The sequence below is a fragment of the Neodiprion fabricii genome, chromosome 1 (assembly GCF_021155785.1).
Source record: "Neodiprion fabricii isolate iyNeoFabr1 chromosome 1, iyNeoFabr1.1, whole genome shotgun sequence".
NCBI classification, from domain to species: Eukaryota; Metazoa; Arthropoda; class Insecta; order Hymenoptera; family Diprionidae; genus Neodiprion; species Neodiprion fabricii.
The window spans coordinates 17,807,063-17,827,954 of NC_060239.1; the positions used below are offsets into that span (position 1 = coordinate 17,807,063).

General features: G+C 40.2%; 1 protein-coding gene and 2 long non-coding RNA genes across 10 annotated transcripts in view; 1 reads left to right on the top strand and 2 right to left on the bottom strand.

Annotated features, from left to right (window-relative positions):
• LOC124177821 (two pore potassium channel protein sup-9) overlaps window positions 1-20,892 on the bottom strand; it is an 854,038-nt gene that overhangs the window by 4,143 nt on the left and 829,003 nt on the right. The window lies entirely within an intron of this gene.
• LOC124179124 lies at window positions 5,188-5,619 on the bottom strand. The gene is made up of 2 exons (XR_006869962.1): window positions 5,324-5,619; window positions 5,188-5,234 (listed from the first exon to the last, which is right to left on the bottom strand). It is a non-coding gene; the product is annotated as an uncharacterized LOC124179124 (long non-coding RNA).
• On the top strand, window positions 7,580-8,011 carry LOC124179087. The gene is made up of 2 exons (XR_006869954.1): window positions 7,580-7,875; window positions 7,965-8,011. It is a non-coding gene; the product is annotated as an uncharacterized LOC124179087 (long non-coding RNA).

The following is a 20,892-nucleotide window of genomic DNA, read 5'->3' on the forward strand; positions in this document are numbered from 1 at the left end:
CAAGTTCTCGATACCGGTATTCCGAAAAAACTCAGCCACAGACCCAATACTTGGGTTTATCCTTATCAGACTTCTGTTCTAAATGGTGGGGGCGTTTTGCTTGTCTTTGTGTTAACTTGTGTGATATGTGTGCACTGTAACCAGACATATAAATATCAGGAAATAATGTCTGTAGAACTTTGCGAGCTTCTCATGAGGTTTACAGCCTCTTATGTACTCCGTTCCTGAAGGGGGCATTCCCTAAACAGGATTCAAAAATGCATTTCTTATTGCCCAAATTTATAATTTGAAACCTGTAGAATTCGATGCAGTTAGTGATTTTGGTCAATTCTAAAGAACGACGTCCCGAGAGCCTTTCAACGCTGATCGGTAACCAATCGCGTGGCAAGAGACACACAGCTCCTTGGTAATAGAAGAGGCCCGTAAATCACGCAGAGAGGAGATGGATGGTCAATATGAGTATTATAAGGAAGCTAAATAACTAATGTATGGTGCTGGAATAGCTGACTTGTCGGTAAGTCACAGGATCATACGTGCCGAAACGTACGCTTGCTGAAACGCAAATATTTCGAAACTTTTTTGTCTGGGAATTAAATGTTGGTGTACACGATTACTCAAAAGTAGGGCTATACATTTAAACCGGTTAAGCTGGTTAAAAAAGTTAACCAAGTTAACTAATTAGCTAACCATCAGCTTAGCCGGTTAACCCAAATTAGCTAAGCTAATTAGCTAATTTTTTAACCGGTTAACTGAAATTATCTAAGCTAATAAGCTAATCAGCTAATTTTTGACCGGCTAAAAGTTAAATTAATTTTCAAAGATACATGTATATATGATATAGGAGTGACTATTCACACGTAAAAAAGCCGCATTAAATACACGCAGCGGGAATATAAGGGCTTTATAGTCACGCTGCGTGGATTTAACGTAACTTTTTTTTATTACGTATGAACAGAGCTGTCCATATGGTATATGTATATATAATTACAATTGTGGCGCGATGGTGAAATTCAATTCTAAATTCAATAAAATTGAACGGTGCTCATTTAAGATCAATTTATTACTTAATGTCTAATATAAACAATTTGAATTAATATTAAATTAACATGACTGATTGTCTATCAACATCTTTTAATCAGTTTCTTCTATCATTTCACGATTTTGATATAAAAATATTAATAAATTAGCGTTATCTGGTAATAAACAACTCCTTTTAGTTGAAATAACATTTCCTGCTGTTGAAAATACTCGTTCGGATGGTGTACTCGAGGATGGGATGCCAAAATATCTTCTTGCATACGTAGCTAAAATTGGGTACTTATGACGCTTAGAGTTCCACCACAGCAGAGGATTATCTCCTTTTGGGATAGTTAACTCTCTGTCATACTTGTCGATTTCTTTTTCAATAGCAGTCTTATTTTCAAAACTTAGTGTTCGCTCAAGGTCCCTTGATAAACCTCGTTCAGGATCGAAGAGGTACTCCAAGTCTTTTTCTCTTTGATCTTTGGCCGAAGTTTCAAATTCATGATGCGTATTCTCAACTGATATTATTTCTAATAAGGCATCGTTAACTTTTTGTCGATACGGTTGAGATTCATCACGTAAGTCTTTATACCTGAAATATAAAGTACAATTGACTATAGTTAATTAATATAGTGAAAATATTATAAAATAAAATTTGTTGAAACAAGAACGACTTTGTACGCACGTAAGGGTGTGAGACTTCTCATTGATTTCAAATTAAATGTGAATGAAATAAATACCGTGGATCTAAGTAGCATGCAAGCCCACATACAGCAACACTTGTAGTTTTCAAGAACCTAGTTCTTAACTCGTCTTCCAATATATCCTTCAACAAGTGAATCTCTTCGCTGTCTTTCATCTTTCGGCTGATCATCTTTCGGCTGTAAAAATTTTTTTAACAATTGACTGAGCGGTTGGTCGCACCATCGCAATTGTTGATTGTGATTCTGAAGACATTATTCTTGTAGCAACATTGAAAGGTTCTAAGATCTTTTTAACATCAGCTATATAATCCCAATCATCATTGCTCAAAAGCAATTTTTTCATTGATTCAGCAGTTGTCACTTCTTTATCTAAAAAAACAGATGTTATTGCATCACGTTGTTCTATAAAACGTCCAATCATTGCGAAAGCTGAATTCCAGCGAGTACGGCAGTGACTTATTAAACGATGATTTGGCAAACGAAATTTTTTTTGAGCATAAGTTAGAGCTGTACTCGCTTTATTTGAGTACTTAAAATGCCCAACTAGAGCAGAAATTTTTCGTAAACAATCAGATAAAACTTCATCTTTTAATGCCCTTTCAACGACACATTGTAGGGAATGACAGAAACAGCGAACGCTCACATCTATTTCACTATCATTGCTCCAATAATCTCGTATGGCAGCAACCATATAAGGTGCATTATCGTGGACAACAGCTATAACTTTTTCATATACATTCCAACTCAACAGTCCTTCTTTTAAATGATTGTAAGTATTTTTCGCAGTGTAACTTTCAGACATTTCTAATGTATCCAGCGTAAATGAACGGAGGTTCCATTGGTCATCAATCGCGTGTGCAGTGATTATGACAAATGAATCATTGGCACGTGAAGACCAACCATCGGTTGTAATCGAAATATTTGGAAAATTGTTCAGAGTCGAAATCAATTTGTTCCGAACAACGTCATAAATGCCTTGCAGACGATTCCTGATAACTGATACGCTTGGTTTAGTATACTCGGGACAAACAGTCCTTAGAAATTGCTCGATTCCAGGTCCTTCGGCAAACGATAATGGAAGCATATCCATAGCGATCATCTTGACCAATGAAATAGTAATAGCTTCAGACTTGGGATTCTATAAGAAAAACAAGGAAAAAAATATTATTGGACCTGATATAATTTATAAATACATAAATCAATATCGCAAATTGACAAAATATATAGAATTTTGACAATCAACTTAATTCTTCAACAAAATTACTCACGTTGCGAGTATAATATTTACTAGTAGGTAATTTGCGCCGCTTCTCATGATTATTTTCAGTGCTTGAACCTGGTTTAGGGTCTGGATTTTCTGTAGTTAGTCTTTTTCGTTTATTTCCAGTAGAATTCAATTCAATTTCATCTTCGGATCTATTACATTCATGAATTTTAGGTTAATTATTGATAACAGTGGTGAATCAAAATAAAAATACTTATTATCTTATAAGAATTAAAAACATTCCATTTACAGTAATAAAAAAAAACACAGAAATTGTGAATTTACGTACTGAGACTCAGAATTACCTTCGTTGATTAAAGTAGCTGCTTCGTCTTTGTCAGGATGCTCATTCTTTATGTGATATCGCAAAGATGAAGTAGTTTTTTTAACATTATACTGAACTTTACAATATTTGCACTTCGCATATCCATTTGTAAGTTGAACAAAATGTTTCCATATCGGAGCCATAATAAATAACAATTTGACTCAATATTTTTTATGTTCAAGTGTGTTTATCAACAAATAGTTTGTGTATACAAACAGAAGCAGATGATCGTAAACAATGAATTACTAGCCTTACCGCCTATCGGCTAAATATTGAACTAAAAATTTTCAAAATATTCACACAAACTCTTGGCGCAAAATTTAAAAATGGTCTTAAATAAATCTTACAATAACAATTAAGTTTGTTGATAAAGTGATTGATCGTAAAATTAATTAAACTTTTGGATAGTTGAAAAATTAGCTGGTTAGCTTATTAGCTTAGCTAATTTAAGTTAACCGGGTAAGCTGATGGTTAGCTAATTAGTTAACCTGGTTAACTTTTATAACCGGCTTAACCGGTTTAAATGTATAGCCCTACTCAAAAGCTACTTGACCGGCCCAGCTCATCTTTGGCACACATTTTTATGATACTCATGTTCAATTGATGAACCTAAGGTTGACTGAAAATTCTTCAAATAAACACATTTTTGATTAGTTCTTGACCTCTATGTGTTGAAAGGGGTAAGTTCTTGGATATGAAGGTTAGAATAATAATGTAGAAAAACTTGTTGATGTTTCGGCCCAAGATGAGGGCCCTTCTCAAGACAAAATATATAATTGGATCTGTTCCATCAGTATACCAAATAAAATTACAATCTTGAAGAAAAAGCAAATAACTGTTACATTACAAACATTATAAATAGAAATCATAATAAAAATAAACTTAAATAATAAGGTAACCAAAAATTTTGTACATGACTATAATTACCTCAAGTGCAGCCTATCGAGTCATGTGCACTTATTGTATTTGTATAACATACAGTTCAAATGTTTAAAGAAAAAAATGTTATTCACGATACAATTAAATAAAAGTAAAAAATAAAATAAAGATAAATGGAATTTAAATTTATGAAGAGATTATTTTGTTTGCTAAGGCCATTTTTATTAAATAAATGGCTATACATAAAACGCAACAGCTCATATTCAAAGACATACTTTGTTGAAGAGATCAAACAAATAGAGTAAATGAATTGTTGAAACCGACTATAACGGTTATAGTCGAGGAAATAAAGCACTAAAAACGGCCCAACTGTCGATTTTTTGAGCAGTAAGACAGATTTTAATGCGGTTTTTTGCATTCGATTCGTAAGAGCGCCTACAAACTTTGTGAACTAAATTGATTAATTAATTTTTTGAAAATGCATTATGGCATTAATAATATGCATTTTGCAAGTGCGCTTCCAAGAGACACTAAATAAAAAATTTGCAACTCGGGGGTTTTTGGGGTCGCTGAACACGAATATCGCCACGGCAACCATCTCCGAGGTACCTGGTGCCCAGGGTGGACAGTATCAACGTCTTCTCCTAGAGTTTTGGCGAAAATTGTGATCGAATTTGTCGAAACTCGTTGCTTGGGGGTTTTTGGGGTCGCTGAACATGAATATCGCCACGGCAACCGTCTCCGAGGTACCTGGTGCCCAGGGTAGACAGTATCAACGTCTTCTCCTAGAGTTTTGGCGAAAATTGTGATCGAATTTGTCGAAACTCGTTGCTCGGGGGTTTTTGGGCTCACTGAATACGAATATCGATACGGCAACCGTCTCCGAGGTACGTGGTGCCCAGGGTGAACGTTTCAACGTCTTTTTCTGGAATTATCTTGAGTAAAAACAACAGGAATTAACAGGAACTTGGACTATTGATAAACGCAAATCATTGATTCCGCAACGTTTCGACCATTTTATTTGGCCTTCTTCAGGCGTCTATAAACATACATATAAATACAAAATATTTTAAACACAACGCATAATACATATAACAAGATTATACAATTAATAGCAAATAAATTTACCTCAATTTATAAGCGTAAACAATATAAATCTTCTTATACAACTTCATTAGCTCCTCATAAATAATTAACAAAATTCAAAAATTTATTAATTAAAAAGAACGCAGCTAACAGAACCGACTTGTACATGTAAATAAACTGTCGACCGCAGTCAACCTCAAAATATACATAAATGAGGAAACAGTAAGCGAATGAAGCGCCCTTGTTTCCCACATTCACCGCCGCGGGAATTCAAAACAATACTCTAAAACATTTCTACAATATCTGAGTCAAAACAAAAATTAAATACATTAAAATAGTCTAAAACATTCAAAATAAAGTAAAACTAACGTGCGTCACCAAGATAATCGTTATAAACCGATAAAATCTCGTTGTACATTGCACTCAGATTCTGGGTGTCAGTACGCTTGTTTACCGTGTCATTAAGTTTAATCCAAACCATTTCACTAACCGATCTTTTTAACCAGTTATTCTCTAAATCTAAGATCTTCACTTTGTCAAAATCAAACCCATGACCCGAGTCGAAGTAATGTGCGGCCAGCGCTGTTTTGTTCTCATCCAAGATTTTAACATTCCTACAACTATTCCTATGTTGGTAAATCCTATTTTTTAAATACTGTTTGGTTTGACCCACATAACAAAGTCCACAAGAGCACGGGATCTTGTACACTACACCTGCTCTTTGATCCTGCTGCACTGGATCCTTTAACTTAGTGTATAATGATTTTATTTTATACACGTTATAATAAGCCAGCTTTACATTAGTACCTGTAAAACAACTATTAATTTTATGTGACAAGCCCGGAACAAAAGGAAACCGGCAGTACTTGATGAAATTCGTAGGACGAACTCCACCAACCCCACCATTTGCTTTATTCTCTTTAAACTTAATGATAGCTGCACGAACAAACGATCTTGGATAACTGTTATTGGTTAACAACATCTCAATTTTTTGATAATTGTCCTCATGATACTCCTCGCTGCTAAGTCTAAACATTCTATCCAGTAAACCATGAATCATTCCCACTTTCTGTGACATTGGGTGGTTGGAACAGAAATTCAAAATTCTTCCTGAACTAGTTGGTTTGGTGTACCAATTAGTCTTCAAATGGTCGTTGGATCTTTCAACCATGATATCTAGGAATGGAATACAACCATTCTGTTCCACTTCCATGGTGAACTGGATATTCTCTTCAAAGCTATTAAACAACTCCAAGACTCTGTTTAATTCCGTCTCAGGGACTGCAGCGATAGTATCATCTACGTACAATTTAATAAACGCAATGTTAAACGGGAGGACCGTAATTATCTGTTGTAACACATAATTCATAACAATATTGGCCAACACCGGACTAGCTGGGTTGCCCATACTACAACCTTCAACCTGTCTGTACAACGCCCCATTATACGTAAAATAACTGGTTTCAAAACAAAACTCTATAAGTTTAATAAGCAAATATTTAGGAACTTTAACTAAATGTTTGATGTTGTCCCAAGATTCATTAATGACCTTCAATACTAAATCCTTACGGATATTTGTAAACAACGAGACTACGTCAAGTGATATCAATCTATAATCACTATGTAATTCAACGTCTCTCATAAAATCAACGACTTGAAAAGAATTTAATAAATTAAAACTAAAAGTATCCACAACCGGTGTCAAAATTTCATGTACAACTCGCGACAACTTATAGCTAGGAGATTGTATGCAACTCACTACCGGACGTAACTTGCAAGTTGGTTTGTGCGTCTTACGTAGTCCATATATCCGTGTACTAATGGTAAAGGTACTAATGTAAAGCTGGCTTATTATAACGTGTATAAAATAAAATCATTATACACTAAGTTAAAGGATCCAGTGCAGCAGGATCAAAGAGCAGGTGTAGTGTACAAGATCCCGTGCTCTTGTGGACTTTGTTATGTGGGTCAAACCAAACAGTATTTAAAAAATAGGATTTACCAACATAGGAATAGTTGTAGGAATGTTAAAATCTTGGATGAGAACAAAACAGCGCTGGCCGCACATTACTTCGACTCGGGTCATGGGTTTGATTTTGACAAAGTGAAGATCTTAGATTTAGAGAATAACTGGTTAAAAAGATCGGTTAGTGAAATGGTTTGGATTAAACTTAATGACACGGTAAACAAGCGTACTGACACCCAGAATCTGAGTGCAATGTACAACGAGATTTTATCGGTTTATAACGATTATCTTGGTGACGCACGTTAGTTTTACTTTATTTTGAATGTTTTAGACTATTTTAATGTATTTAATTTTTGTTTTGACTCAGATATTGTAGAAATGTTTTAGAGTATTGTTTTGAATTCCCGCGGCGGTGAATGTGGGAAACAAGGGCGCTTCATTCGCTTACTGTTTCCTCATTTATGTATATTTTGAGGTTGACTGCGGTCGACAGTTTATTTACATGTACAAGTCGGTTCTGTTAGCTGCGTTCTTTTTAATTAATAAATTTTTGAATTTTGTTAATTATTTATGAGGAGCTAATGAAGTTGTATAAGAAGATTTATATTGTTTACGCTTATAAATTGAGGTAAATTTATTTGCTATTAATTGTATAATCTTGTTATATGTATTATGCGTTGTGTTTAAAATATTTTGTATTTATATGTATGTTTATAGACGCCTGAAGAAGGCCAAATAAAATGGTCGAAACGTTGCGGAATCAATGATTTGCGTTTATCAATAGTCCAAGTTCCTGTTAATTCCTGTTGTTTTTACTCAAGATAATTCCAGAAAAAGACGTTGAAACGTTCACCCTGGGCACCACGTACCTCGGAGACGGTTGCCGTATCGATATTCGTATTCAGTGAGCCCAAAAACCCCCGAGCAACGAGTTTCGACAAATTCGATCACAATTTTCGCCAAAACTCTAGGAGAAGACGTTGATACTGTCTACCCTGGGCACCAGGTACCTCGGAGACGGTTGCCGTGGCGATATTCATGTTCAGCGACCCCAAAAACCCCCAAGCAACGAGTTTCGACAAATTCGATCACAATTTTCGCCAAAACTCTAGGAGAAGACGTTGATACTGTCCACCCTGGGCACCAGGTACCTCGGAGATGGTTGCCGTGGCGATATTCGTGTTCAGCGACCCCAAAAACCCCCGAGTTGCAAATTTTTTATTTAGTGTCTCTTGGAAGCGCACTTGCAAAATGCATATTATTAATGCCATAATGCATTTTCAAAAAATTAATTAATCAATTTAGTTCACAAAGTTTGTAGGCGCTCTTACGAATCGAATGCAAAAAACCGCATTAAAATCTGTCTTACTGCTCAAAAAATCGACAGTTGGGCCGTTTTTAGTGCTTTATTTCCTCGACTATAACCGTTATAGTCGGTTTCAACAATTCATTTACTCTATTTGTTTGATCTCTTCAACAAAGTATGTCTTTGAATATGAGCTGTTGCGTTTTATGTATAGCCATTTATTTAATAAAAATGGCCTTAGCAAACAAAATAATCTCTTCATAAATTTAAATTCCATTTATCTTTATTTTATTTTTTACTTTTATTTAATTGTATCGTGAATAACATTTTTTTCTTTAAACATTTGAACTGTATGTTATACAAATACAATAAGTGCACATGACTCGATAGGCTGCACTTGAGGTAATTATACTTAGGTTCAAAATTTTTGATTACCTTATTTTTTGAGTTTATTTTTATTATGATTTCTATTTATAATGTTTGTAATGTAACTGTTTTTTATTTTTTCTTCAAGATTGTAATTTTATTTGGTGTATTGATTTATCAGATCCAATTATATATTTCGTGTTGACGAGGGCCCTCACCTTGGACCGAAACGTCAATAAGTTTTTCTACGTTGTTATTCTAACCTTCATATCCAAGAACTTACCCCTTTCAAACATATTTTTGGCTGGGCCTAATTCAGAAATTTTTTCCATAAAAATCAACTTTTTTGTGCTAAGGCCTCCTCTTTAGCCAATTATCACCATTTTTTTCAATATTATTAGTTGATCAAATGGCCACACGTATACACTGATAAATTTTTTCACGCAGATTACTTCAAATAACCCTACGAGGTGTTGGAACGTACCTACGCCGCATTCAGCCTCTATTCCGGACAACTTTACGGCGCCGTGACGCACAGTGGTCGGAATCGCCGAAAAAGTCGGCAAAAGTTCAAATTACAAAGTTAGCGATGAGAGTTGGTTCTGAAATATGTTTAAAAGAGGGTTTCGAAGGTTTCCAGAACGAGAGAGTGCCGACTCACGTATTGACACTTCACAGTGGTCCAAAGTGAAACGCCGCAACAGTAGCTGATGCGACCTGCCACTGTTCGAAAATAAATGTGGTATACGGAGAGTCGGGAAATTTTTATTCAGGTGATATTTATTGTGTGCGATATGGAGGGTGTTCCTAGAAGTATGTAGAATATATTTATGCAATAACGACCTATTTTTTCAATAATTGCATGTTTTAAACGTAGAGACGAAAAACCCCTTGCAACTTGCATCGATCTTTGCACACCTCAATCGAAAATAATCGAAATAGTTATGTTCACAAGACATCCTGCGCTGTTCAAAGATTGAGTACATGCAAAATAGTGTCCAGTTTCGAAATTTTTAAAGATGTAACGTGGCGTTTCAGAGTCGCCCGTCACAAGGGCACACAACCGCTATTATTTTTAGTTTACGCGTCCTCAGCAGGGTACTCCAACCGAACTCGATACAAAATAGGCAATAACTACTTTTTAACTAATTCTTTTTTGTAAATTCTTTATTTCGCGCTTCGGCGCAAGCTAACAAGGTACTTGGACGACAACGATCCCGATCAACAAGGGACCACTAGCTACCGTTTGCAGCTCTCGACGACTTCGCCTACTGACGGTCTCATCAGACTACACTGGCTACCTTGGTGCACCTTTATATACACCTGGGGTAGCATCCACCCGAACCTTCCGTATCGCCTCGACTGCCGGTGAACAGGGAGATAAAAATCCTCCCGGCGGCCGAGGGCACCGTTTCTCGAAGAGGAACCAGCCGCCAGCTCTATCGGATGCCGTAAGGATGGCGTGAAGGGCAGACCGTAGCCTGCCATCCTCCGACTTACCGGCCTGGTGCCGGACCGACCCCAAACCACTACGTCCAGGTTGATAAAGCCATCATTCTGAGGATCGACGCTGCCTTCCTATCGGCAGGGACTAATTGTGTGGGTCGTGGTCTATGGTTTGGCCAACCGTCTGACTGCACGACCTCAGGTACAGGCAGCTAGCTACTGCCTGTAGAAAAGCCGGTGGAGGTGAACAATGAGGCGTCACTCTCCACCCGGTAACTTTGACCGAGAGGCACCCTGTGTATGCCTCTGCCAAAGAAGTCCCCGATGATAGGCAGCCTGGACCGTAAACCGAAGCGACTACAAAATCGTACGAGTTGGTGTCAACGACGAAATCGCGAGCAGCACATTACACCACATCTAGCGGTAATTTTGGAAAACGTATGACCACGCAGTAACTAATATTCGCCACAGGGGGATGGCCTATTTGCGGTGGGGGTCAACCGACCAATCAAAGAAGAAGAATCACCTCACGACAAACGCGAGATCGGCGAGCTGAACTACGACCTGCTATTCTACGCTTGACCTGCTGAGGGACAGCTTCGTTTTTCCGCATTCTCCCGATTATTCTCCCGATTTAAGCTACCGATACCTTTCCTTCCACCGCTATCGTTCTATCGTTTATTCTACCAAAAACCTTTATCCTTGTAAACTCTTTTCATTCTTTTTCCCTTCCTTCTCATTTTTGCTAATATAACGTATAATTTAAATTAGAGTCAGTTTGTGTGCCTGAGGTCAACTGTCAAGGTAAGGCTTCTGCCTTTGAATTGTACCGTTACGAAGTTGCTCATAATTTCTATTCTTTCTTATGGTATTTATCGACCTTGTGTGAATCATGGTCCACGGCTTAAAGTTGCAGTAAAACGCCGTGTGGCTGCATGATTTCAGTCATTTATTATTTTCGTATCTGAGCGACCTCGTAACTGCCGAATAATTACTTCTCTTGTATTTATGATTTTTCTGATTATTTGTGAATCTCTATTATCCTGCTTCTGTATTTTTTATCGTATTTTGAGCCCTATTGGCTTCATATTTTATTCCATACTCTTTTTGTAATAGTAGTGTGCTTTATATTTTATTTCCGTTATTGCTTATTACATTTTTATTTATTTTTGTGCCTACTGTATCGTATATCGAGTTCCTTGGAGTACAAGCGAGCGTAGAATCACCCCTAGATATTACCGCACTTTTTTTTTATTACTATTGACAATTTTATACTATTTTTGCCTGTTATTTATTTCTCCGTATTTTGTTAAATTAAGTTCTGTGAATTATTCTTTTGTATTGCGGTGTATTTTAGTGTATTTCTTTATTTTGTAAACTCTCCGAAATTCTCACTCTCTCATAACTTTGTATTTTGGTATTCTCTCAAAAGTTATGTTTAGGAATTCATTATTTAATTCCTCACGTACGTAATAATTATAAATTATCGAATCTACCGTTTATGAATAATTCTACCGAAGGCTACCTAGTCGATCGTTTGCCGACTTGGTAAATTTTTACTGAATGTCAATCTCTCATACTGGGTATAATTTATGGTAAATTTGTCGTATCATCTACCGAACTATCGTCACGTTGTTTTATACCGATCGCAGTAAAGTTCTCTCGTTCTAATTGACAGAATAATAATTTTCGTAGCGTCATTTGCAACTTGGGTAAGATCACGTCGCCCAGTGACGTGTAGTTTTAAGTCAACTCTTGCATTATATCGCATCTCCCGACGTACGTTCATTTTTCTCTGTTAACTACCGTCTCTCGTTTCAAAGCACCGTTTACTGCTATTCTACTCAAATTATTGTGAACAACGATTGTTTATTTTATTAACTACCGCTGTCGATACCATTTTATTTGCCTGTCTCCGCCATGTAAACTTCTCGACAATATATGATCGATTGATCTGTTCATTTTTCTTTTACCTGGAGTTTATTCTTTATTTTGTTATTTTCTTTAATTCTGGAATTACTGTTAGCTGCCTTGAATACCGCCACTCTACCGAGATGTACGCGATCGTACCTGTGCCTAGCCAGCCATACAACGGGTTCTCTATTTATCTTTTTTGTACGGTTTTGTGTTAATTTTATTGATTTGCATGATTGTTTGAAAATTGTGTTATTTTCTTTAATTCTGGAATTACTGTTAGCTGCCTTGAATACCGCCACTCTACCGAGATGTACGCGATCGTACCTGTGCCTAGCCAGCCATACAACGGGTTCTCTATTCATCTCTTTTGTACGGTTTTGTGTTAATTTTATTGATTTGCATGATTGTTTGAAAATCGACGCTACCGCGTCTGGCGCCCAACGTAATTATTTTGTTATAGTTTGATATTGCGGATAAGTAGAGAATCGCGCCAAAGTGTCAACGGTAAGTCCTCATCCGAGGGTAACAGAATTTAGCGTTACAAATTCACATTTATCAGGGTTGACCGTGAGGTTCGCGTGTCGGATAGTTCGTAAAACGCATCGTAACCACTCGAGGTGTTCGTCAAATGTTTTTGTGGCGATGATAATATCGTCCAAATAGGCGAAAGCGTCTGGGTCCATGTCTGGTCCGATTGAGCGATCTAACAACCGTTGAAACGTAGCCGGTGCTCCGGTTAATCCGTACGGCATTCGCGTAAAATGAAAAAGTCCTTTACCGGGAACAATGAAAGCAGTTATTTCGCGACTCGCTTGAGTTGAAGGAATTTGGAAATATGCCTGACTTAGGTCGATAGTTGGAATGTATCGGGCGCCCAACCGGCGCGGCACCGCGGACACTCTGCTTTCGTGAAGCCGGGCTGCTTACACCCGTAACAGAACTTCCGCCTCGGCTTCGTACATTGACGGGCAAGGGGTCCCACCTCGTCGCAATTACAACATGCCCGGGGGTCGCGTACCGCCGGGGCTGGCGCTGGTGCCGATGTGGATGGTGCGGGTGGTGGAGCAGCTGCGGCCTTAGGTTTTTCCTTACGGACCTTCGGCGTAAAGCCGAAGTCCGGCGACTCAGACCGTGATGGTAGTGGCTTGGTCGTGTCCCTTTTGACGGCCCCGGACTCGGCGAAGCTGACCGTTCGCCTCGGCTTGCGGCTAGTCGATGGTAGCGGGGTCTCGTTGAATGCCTCTTCCTGCTTGTCGCTTATTTCGGGAGAGGAGACTAGGGAGGAGGATGAGGAGTGAAGGGAGACGGTAGTATCGGAAGAATCGGTAGTGCGGGTGGAGTCGGGAGAGGCGGTGAAAACGGTAGACGGATGGGATTCGGTAGAGGAAGCGGGAACGGGAGAGGGATTGCGACAGCGGCAGCAGCACGGCGGGCAGGCAACCGTTTCACCCAGTGGTTCGGTGTGGACGGCCTAGTCCACGCCCTCTGGCATCTCCCGCACAGTACCCCGGGCCGCTTGGGCCGATTAAAGTATTCGGCAATCCTCTTTGGCCTCGAGGTACGCCAGCCGGATGTCGCGAGCGAGGTCCGGGCACCACATAGGCATAAGTCGGATGAAGTCTGCAAACGGTTCCAGCCGGCTCCAGCCGCGCAGGACGTAGGCAGGCGGAGGGGCCTCGTCTCCCATGATTTCGGCTTGGCTGTTGAGTTACGAAGGCTAAGTTCTATAGATCTTTAGGTCGTTTACATGCACTTTTCCCACTACATTATTCTCATCTACTTGTTGTAGTTCAACCACCACCGCAGAGAGAAAACGGGAGATTCGGTAGGGTCCACTAAATTTTAGCACCAGTTTGGCAGCAACATGTTGAGTAGCAGACGACAGCGTGTGCTGTCGTTTTAATACAAGGTTGTTCACCGCGAAAGCTTGATCTCGCCGTCGGAGATCATAGTATCGCGCTTGCTTAGCGAAGGCGTCGTCAAGGTTTTCCGTGACCCAGTCCCTAAGTAGTTGGATATGGGTCATTCGCTCTGCCCATAATTTCGGAGGTGTGGGTTCTATCTCGATTTTATCGGTAGCTGATCGTCGGTAGGAATTAATCGGTTCGGGTACGCGGCCCAGATTTAGGAAAGCGGGACTTGTATTGAGTGAGGTATGGTGCGCCGTGTTGTACGCGAATCGGAAGTCTGAGAGGTGTCGGTCCCGTTCTCGGTGGTCGTCGTTCAAAAAGGTAACTATCATGGTCTTTAGAACGCGGTTAACCCTTTCGACCGGGTTGGCTTGTGGATGATACGGTGGTGTCGTGGTATGTCTTATGCCATGGGCCTCCACAAGTTCCTTGATTGTACGGTTATTAAATTCCGATCCATTATCCGTGAGCAACACCTGGGGAGTTCCCCACCTCGATAGTACTAAATCTTTGAACGTTTCACTAATCTTTTGTCCGGTAGCTTTTCTAAGGGGAGCGCATTCAATCCATTTGGTGAAGAGATCTTGCATTACCAGTACGTACGCAAAGCCAGATTTACTCGGGGGAAATGGTCCCATTATGTCGGCTGCTACGACGAGCCAAGGTTGTTCTACGACGCGCCTTTCCATTAAACCCGCGGGGGCAGTTTGGGTCACTTTACATTTTTGACAAGTATCGCACTTTCTCACGTATTCGGTAGAGGTATGGTACATTCCGGGGCAATAATAACGGGTAGCTAAACGGCGGTAGGTCTTCTCTATTCCCGGATGACCGGACTGAGGGTTATCATGAGCTTCTTGTGAAACGGTTTCGCGTTGCTCTTCGCGTATGACTAATTTCCAGGCGTTTAAGTCTTGTACTAACGTACCGATTAAAGGGTCCGTGCGTCGAACGTATAGGTGACCGGTTTCTATTTTCCAATCCGGGAACTTTCCGGGAGTGTTTTCGGCGTCGCGTTTCCGGCGGTCGTACCACAAAAACCTTCTTGCAATCGACTCAAAACTGTCATTAAGGTCTCTGACATTAATTTCTTATTTTTAGCTTTGAACGCGATATTATCGATGAATACTTGTACCCCTGGTATTTCCGTGAGTTTCAAAGTCATCCGCCTCTGAAAAGAACCGAGTCCTGTGTTTAGTTAAATCTAGTTCGCAAAATACTTTTCCGCCTTGGAATGTCGTTATGATTTCGTCGATTCGTAGTAACGGAAAATGGTCGATTTCCAACAACGGATTGACTGTGACCGAATCATCGCCGCAAAGTCTCACCGAGCCGTTTGATTCAATTACTGGGACAATCGGCGTTCCCCATTCGCTGTACTCTATGGGGAAGATACGCTTTCCTTCCGGAAGCCGGTCTATTTTGCGATTTACTTTCTCTTTCAACGCATACGGGACTGGCCGTGGCGGGCAGAATTTTGGCACCGCTTGTGGTTTTAATTTTAGCATTATTTCCCCACTTTTGAAATTTCCCCAGCCCGATGAGAATACGGCGGGAAATCGTTGTGTTATCTGTTGTATTTTTTTTCCGCATTCTCGACTCCGATTGCATTCATCGATATTTTTGGCGGCCACAAGCCAAAACTGGCTAACCAGTCTCTGCCGGCCACCGCCGTTCCTTTATTCACAACATACATTTGTAATTTATCTCGAGTTATGTTTCCAAGTAACGCCTGAATGTTATTTATTTTGCCTAATGGCGCGAACTCTGATGAGTCGAAATTTCTCGACGAACGATCTGTTTTCTCTAACTCGTGCTCGGGAAATAACGACTTATATAGATCTACTGGTATGGCTGTGATGCAGGCTCCAGTGTCCATTAGCAGCAATATTTCTTGTTTACCAACTTTGAAACGCAGACGACACGGTCGTTCTTCGATTTGCTCCTTTATTTGTCTTTCGAACTCGCGCTTGTCGTCTCTTAAAACTAGTACGTAATCGTCGTTATCTGGATTATCGAAAAAAAAAATGTCCTCGTTTAACGTTAAATTCTCTAATCCGTGCTCCGAATTCTCTCTCCCGTCGCTACGATGTGTATTGCTCGCGAGGTGTTCGGTTTGTTAGTGCACATTCTTGGAATGTGTCCTTGTGTCCCACATTCCGAACAGAATTTTGCGCGTAAGAAGCAGTCTTTTACCACATGATTATATTTACCACAACAGAAACACCCGTCGTTCGTTCTGGCCCTCACCGTTGATTGTTGACGCTGTTGACCCGTCAAGCTATTCCGCTGTGCACGACGGTTTATCGTACCCGTGTTGTTGCCGTAGTTCTTTCTCGCTGTCTGTGAGCCGGTTCGCCGAGGTTGCCACAGCGCAAACATCGAGCTGGACTCGTTGCTATCATCAGACGCCTTCCCCGGTCGCTCGGCCGCATGTTTCTCTGCAATTTCTGCCTGCGCTGCCGTTTAGATGATTTCATCGAAACTACCGTCTGCCATTTTGAGCAACTCAAAGCAAATCACTTTCGAATGCACTCCTTCCGTTAACTGTTTTTTTATGTGATCGTCACTGTCCGGAAAATCGCACTTTTTAGCTAACGTTCGTAACGCGACCACGTACTCTCGAATCGTATCTTTCGGTTCTTGCTTGCGTTTTTTGAATTCAAAACAAGCAGTGTATTTAGTCTTCGGGTGTAGATGGCCGGTTAGCTTATCTACTAAGTCTTTGTACGCGAACTTCGCATCTGTCGGTGAATCTGGTGCACATAATGTGCGTGGGATTTCGAAAACATCCGTACTCGATTTGGTTATGAGTATCGACACGCGTTTTGCTTCGGGTATGTCATTGAATGTAATGAATGTTGTTGATATGCGCTCCAATTATCTCCTTTCATCAAAGGTGATAAATCGCCTATAGTCGACATTTTCTTAATCGCTGATGGTCGTTGCTGTGTTTGCTCGGGCTATCTTTTTGTGGCCTGCTGCTCTGCTTCCTTCTGGTCTGTCACGTATTTCAATATAACGCGGCGTAACTTGTCTATCGGCGTTGCTGCGTCACCGGGAAGCGCGTACTCCGTTACGATTTCTAACAGACACTCTTTCGTCTTCGGACACGGCAGCGGTGGCGGCGTCAGCGATATCTTTATATAATATAGAACGATAACATATTGTAACGGACAGCTATTCAAGATCGCATCAATATCAACAATGCCCGTGACATCCACAAATCACGACAACAATGGTAACGGACAGCTGATCAAGACCACCATCGACGTCGACAGTGACGTACATAAATTCTAAATAATAAACAAAGACGACGGACGTTGACCAAAGCATACCGGGACAATGACCCATAACAGTACACACAAACAGGGGAAGAACGTCGACAAGGCAATCTGACGAGAGCTCCTGGAGAATATAAATTGGAGGACCACGAAGAGTGGTTACCATTTGTCTGGCAAAGCGCCGAGCTGTGTCACAAGTTAGGGATAGACTTTGTGAAAGACCAGTAGTACGTAAGCGCTGCTTCTATCCCCGCGATTGAATTTCGAGCATAATTACGAAAAGGGTTGCCGACTAACGGAGAGCCGTTTTCGATTTGGGTTGTAGAATGGTACTCGAAATTCTTTTGCCGATTCTTTTGCTTGATGACCGTAGCCTGAGTATGCGTGTTAGAGTAGAGTAAATTTTGAGTTCCTGAGAAAGTTGAGTAGAGTTACGGGTTTTAGTTGAGTCTCTCTCGTTTGTGAAATCATGTATAGCCGAATTTGGCTATACCGGGTCGAGCCGCGTCATCGGGTTTTTCAGTGTCACCTCTCGAGTGGGTCGGGAAGTGCCGAATTGGAGTGCTTGGATTAGCGGATAACGTTTTTTAGGATTTTGAGAAGGTTTGATTTCGGATGCGTTGCGATAGCGTATAGTTTATGTTACGTTTATTTGCACATGCATTGCGTTCCGTACCCGTTAGTTAAGATAATGTAAATTGAGTTGTGTTTCCTTAAGTTTGTATTTAGTTGAAGTTAAATTTAGTGGTGCTTGCGCTTAGTTAAGTTGCCATTTAGTTAATATAGTGTTTAGTCGAGTTGGGGTGATGTATAGTCGAAATTGCGATTGCGTTGAGCAGCAGTTGAGACGAGAAGTTTGAGTATTGAGTTTTGATTGCGTTTGAAATATAGTAACGTTTGCGGATTCGTTTAGTTGAGATAAGTAGGAAATAAGCTTTAGGTTAAGTTATGTTGTCACGTTTAGATTTAGGGCAGCTCGTGGTAGCGTCGAAGCTCCGAGTCGGGTGAGATCTCGGGTGAGATTGAGGACGCCGTCTGTTCGGTAGCCCGACGGCGCACCGTCGAATAATTAGTTTTAGTTTCGGTTTCGAGTGATTAGTTCTAGTTTCGGTTTCGAGCAATAATCGCCATGGAGAAGAAATGGCGAATTTGCAAATTCAGAATTGCGTATGAAGATTTTGTGATCGTTGAGTGACATTTTAGTTAGGGAGCCGCTAGCTCAGTAGAGTAAGAAATAGAGTAGGTTACGTGCAATTTTCTGTTTATCTTTAGAATCGCGATGAGCGACTATTGCATTATATTTTTTTTGTTTTCGGATCACCGCTGTTGGGAAATATAAGATTTTATTTTACTTCTTTTGTTAAATAGCGTGTGTATTTCGAGTCTCTCTCTCTCTCTCTCTCCAAAAATTACCCCTCCCCTCTCCGCGGTACTGAGCTATCGAGCATATTCCTGAGGTATAGCGCAATAATCATTTCGAGGCGTGTTAATCACGCCAGGCGCCCAACAAAACTTTGCGATATTGTTTTGAGATCCAGGGTACATCGTGAACGCCAAATTATTGTGCACGCGGTAAGTTCTCGATCATTTTCTCCGAGTGACCGAGGAGCGGGAAAAATCCACGTCACAATATATAATGGAGGTCCCTTTGTGAAGATCCTTCCGAAGTAAAAAACACTAGGTTGATTCGTCTAAAATATAGAGTTTATTAATAATGTGATCATTCTTGATTACACCATTTACGACGTTTTACTAACCTAAAATACAGAGAGTCAACAATTAAATGTTTGTACTGCTCTATAGTATATTGTATTCCTCTATAAATATGAGGTTTTATCTAGTGTAGATTTTTGTAGATCACACTCTAGCAACAGTTTACGACAGTTTATCTAATTATCAGTTTCTTAACACGACGACTTGCGTCGGGTCTTTCTATCTTTTCATCTATTTCTGTCTTTCGAACTTTCTTTCTCTGCCTTGCTTCACTAGTCCATCAACTGGCGACTTCTCTCGACGTACAAGATTTACCGGCGTGTACACAAAGCTTACATATATATGTCGGGGTGAAGCCTCGGAAAGGCTGAGAGGATGTAGGATTTGCTTTACGTGGATTGCTCATTGTAAAAAGTCCGATGATCCCAACACGTCCGGTCAATTCGCTTGCTTTTCCGTGACTGTCGATTTCATCCAAGCGTTGTTATAAACAAACCATTTGTTTGTTCTATATTCAAAGCAAATTGAATAACGCTTGACGCTTGGTAAGGCGGACTCATTTAAAGTTCAAGTTTCCGATTCACTTGATGATGCATCCTCTTTATTCTTCTCCGACATATATATAATGTAACGGACAGCTGTTCAAAATCGCATCAACACCAACTGTGCCCGTGACATACACGAATCATGACAACAACTTACACAGACAGCTGATCGGGACGACCATTGACATCGACCGTGACCTGCTACGGTCCAAAATAATGAACAAAGACAACCGAGGCTGACCAACATATACCAGTACGATAACCGACAACAGGACACACAAATAAGAAAATGACATCGACAGGATAATCCAACAACAGCTCCGGGAGAGTATAAAACTGGAGAACCACGACCAGCGGGTACCAGTTGTCGGGCATAGCGCCGAGCTGAGTCATTATTGTACGAGGCGTTTCTCGTCTAGAGAGCGTTATCGAATTTAGCTTCACGACATTTAGGAAGGAAATTCAAGCAAAGAGCTTCGTCCGAAATTTGAAAAGAGTATAGAAATTTGAGTCCACGATAGCCCGGGAAGTATAGAGGTGTTACGTCCGTGAGTAGAGTTACTCCTGAGCGGTAAGAGTAAACTGGTTGGCTTCGCTTTTAAGTTCCAGGACAACCGGAAATCAGGATGAGGATCGAATAACGTAGGGTTTGTTTGAGATATTACTAATATATTTATTTCGAGGAAGTTCAGATGGCGGTAAAAACGAACTGTGCTGTATGAAGCTATGTAAGAAGTCTAGATGTGACTTTGTTGAGAGTTAGAATAGGAGTGTTCCTCGAGACGTGAAACGTACGGGTGCAGAAAAGGTGTGACAATGCTAGGAGTAGGGAATGGAATTTGATGAGTAAGCGTGATAGTGAATAGCGTGAGACTACGTAGAGATAAGAGGACAGGACAGAGACCATGAGATTAATGTAAGAAAGTGGGAGAGTTAGCGAGTAGAAAAATAGAGAGAAGTGGTATGCTGGACGTAACACCCCCCCCCCCCCCCCCCCCCCCCCCCCCCGTCAGAGGGAGCATAGCGGTAGGTATGGTCCCGAATATGGGAAGCAAGAAGGTGGAAATGTGAAACATGATTTTAAAGTATGTGCTTAAAATTAGTTTTACAATTTTTCTTATTATAGGTAGTGTATGGTTTATATTCTGGATTACGTAT